This window comes from Cyprinodon variegatus, unplaced genomic scaffold, assembly GCF_000732505.1.
Source record: "Cyprinodon variegatus isolate N-32 unplaced genomic scaffold, C_variegatus-1.0 Scaffold1240, whole genome shotgun sequence".
NCBI lineage: Eukaryota > Metazoa > Chordata > Actinopteri > Cyprinodontiformes > Cyprinodontidae > Cyprinodon > Cyprinodon variegatus.
This window is the reverse complement of record NW_015151693.1, coordinates 85,037-88,372: the sequence shown is the minus strand read 5'-3', so window position 1 is coordinate 88,372 and position 3,336 is coordinate 85,037. Positions and strand designations below refer to the sequence as shown.

The 3,336-nt window shown below is 36.7% G+C and overlaps 1 protein-coding gene across 1 annotated transcript in view; it reads left to right on the top strand.

The window, feature by feature from the left end:
* The window catches only part of LOC107102355 (transcription factor 4-like), a gene marked incomplete at its 3' end in the record, with an annotated part of 170,571 nt that overhangs the window by 94,577 nt on the left and 72,658 nt on the right, over window positions 1–3,336 (top strand). The gene's annotated exons all lie outside the window — the stretch shown is intronic.

Sequence of the window (3,336 nt, the reverse complement as noted above, 5' to 3'; positions counted from 1 at the left end):
AAGCGGGGAGAATGGCGCTAGGCTTACCGCACCGTGACGTCACTGCTGGAAGATGGCAGGAGGGAGGGGCTACTATATTTGGGCAAAAATGGCCGCTCCCAGACTCAGTGATCGCCACGAAAATGATTGTTTTTATTTTTTTACTGATTATTGATAACATATTAGTTTTAGGTATAAATAATGATCCATAGGTTATTCCTGGCTGACTGGACTTTTCCTTTAAGGCGGCCATTGTACTGTTTGTCCAACCTTTCACTTTCATTTTATTATTCTTGTTCCACTAAATCCTGACCCTCCTGCAGCTCGGCTCAATCAGAAACTCTGGGCTGAGATATCTGAGGGATAAAGAGTTTCATTGTGAAAAGTAATTGGAGAGAAAAAGGAAAGCAGATGCTGGTAGAAACTAAGACAGAGAGACAGATTAGGAGAGCGTTAGACAGAAAAACAGTCGTTTTTTGAAACCAAGCCAACTGATAATTAATGCCTCTGACATCACGGTGTTCTAATTAAGCCTGGCATTCATTAAGCCAAGTGTGTGTGTGTGTGGGGGGGGTGTTTGCTGCTAGCTTTTAGGGAGGGGGATATGTTAAACCTTCACTCTTTCTCTTTTAAACAATAGAAAAACAAGTGGAAGATATAAAAAGAGATGAGTTTGGTGGAGGTCTGCAAAGCCCAGCTGATGGCAGCCATCTTTAAAGTTTGATGTTAGCCTCATGACTGTCAGTAGAGCCGAATTCATCCAGTCACCTGTGATCAGGCAGCAGTCTGTAGACTGATGACTGTTTCTAGTCTTCTAACGTTTCTGCTGCAGTTTGAAAACATCTGATGGAGGATTCCTGTCACTGATGCTTTAGCACAGCTGCTATTAGAAACAACATCTTAGCTAGCAGATACTAAGATTACTAACTTACAATCGTTAAAAGTTAGGAGCCCCACTCCCACTGACTGCCATTCTGGGTCCCTGAGCAAGACCTTTAACCCCCCACTGCTCCCCGGGCCGCACAATGGCAGCCCAATGCTCGCCAAAGGGAGGGGTTATATGCAGAGAGGGAATGAGAATAAAATGCTGGGGGAAAAAAGCTAGGCTAGGCTAGGCTAGGCTAATGTGCAATAAGCACCTTAATCTTTTTAACAAATGATAGATAACAGATCATCTGTCAGTTTTAGTGGCAAGAAACAGAATACAACTGCTGATAAATACCTAATTTAAAATGTAATTGATCAAATGTTTTATAGATCCAGACTATGAACCCAGAAAACTATGAATTATTTCCAGATAAACAGATTCTGGTTTAACATCTTCTTCATCAATTAGCTTTAAAATCAATGCTTAAGAATTAAGGGCTAAGGTTAGGAGCTAATAGTTAGCTGGCTAACTCTAAAGCTAACTATTAGCTAAAAGTGACTAGCTAGGAGGCTAACTCACTAAGTAAAGATGGATTAACCCTGGTATATTATCTAACAGTTTCTATACATAGCCTGTAGCTTCTTTAGTTTTATTAACATTTAAATAATAAGTAAAAGTTTAAAGGTTTTTCTGTTCAATGTAAAGTTTAATCCATGTTAGCTAAGAGTTAGCATTCAGGATGATTAAAAGCTACTGGCTAAAAGTGAAGCTGTGATTCCAAATCCACTCAAAAGTTTTACATCTCAAGTTTAAAACTTTTTGTTATATCTAGAGGCCTTAGTTTAAACTTTAGCGGCTTTCAAATGACAGCTATTAGAGAAAACCATGAAACTGTGTGAAGTTATAATAAAGTTTGATGAGTTAGCCGTTGGTTTAACAGCAGGATGCAAACATTTAACTCTAATCGGGGGAAAGTGAAACAGACCTGAGATTAAATGGGGCCACGATTACAGAGGGTCTCATAATTACTAGATAATAAGAAACAAAAAATCTTAGTTAATTTGGTTAAAGACTAACAGGACAGGACATGAGTTAAGGTGAACAGGGTGGGGGAGCAGGATGTGCACGGGGAGCAGAGGAAAAGTAAAGTTTTGGGATCTCTCTCCATTTTTTGATCGAAGGATTTTCAGATTGCTAATTAGGCATGGAGGGCTAGCCATCGACAGCTGCATTCATCATCATAAAACGTAATAATTAATGACATTCCAACAAAGAAAAATATGCAAATGAGCTCCCCTCATTAGCATTTTCATATTCAGCTCCCATAATGCTTTTGCTGACAAGGTTGTAATTAATGAAAATTCATGTCTCTTAGCTGAGGTCTAGATTGGATCACATTCATTCGCAATCCCCCAAACGAGAGAAAAAAATAAAAAACACAACAGGGATCTCTGCCAAGTTTTTAGTGAGACGAGCAGGAGGGGCGCGAGAAGACAGAGGAAAATGGTGGTGGAGGAAGGCAGATGGCAAAGAGAGCAAAAGACATGAGGAAATGAAGGGGGGGGGCACTGATGCAGAAAGTTACGGTAGAACATGGAGAGAAAGAAACCTGCAAGACACAGCGGAGGGGAAACTAAAGAAAGGTTATGGTGACGTAATCTTCCTCTAAATTATCACTATGTAGAAATAGTGAAAACAAATTAAACACGAAATGCTGCAAAATTCATTGTTCCTGTTATTTTAACATGTCTGCTGTCTGATCATCATGATAAACGTTATAATATTAATGACTTTCTAATCTGTTTATTTAATCTAACAACAGCAATAAGATGTTAAATGACAAAGTTATTTTTTATTATTCAATATAATCTGTGCTTCATGTCATGATGACAAAGATAAAGATCTTATGCATCAATGGAAAAATATTTCTTCACTTCCTGTCTGATCAAATAAAACATAATAAATACAAATAATCCTCTTTGATGTTGACTGGGTTCTAAAGTCTAAACATGAAACCATCAGTTTTATTCCAGTTTGAGCAAATTAAAAAAATAGTTTTACAAATTATTAGGTTTTTTAAAAAGTTATTTTTATGATTTATTTTTATAGCTAAACCCGACATTAACTAAGCAGCACACTTTATAACTTTCACCAACAACGGGCTTTAATAATCATTTTAATCTGTTATCAAATGAGACTTTGTTAAAAATAAACTTTTGCATAATTATGCAGCTGATAAGTTTATAGGAAGATTCTCTTTAAGAATGACTGAATGATTTCAGGAAAATAAATGGTTTAATTCTAAAACTGAAAAAGAGACACAAATTAAAATATAACATCACTGATAAGAAAAATTAAAATACCATATAGCAATATATAAGCCATATGTATATGTGTGTGTGTATATATATATAGAGAGAGATAACATTTCTACTAGGGATGCAGGATATCGGGATTTTGGCCGATATCCGATATGCCGATATTTTAAA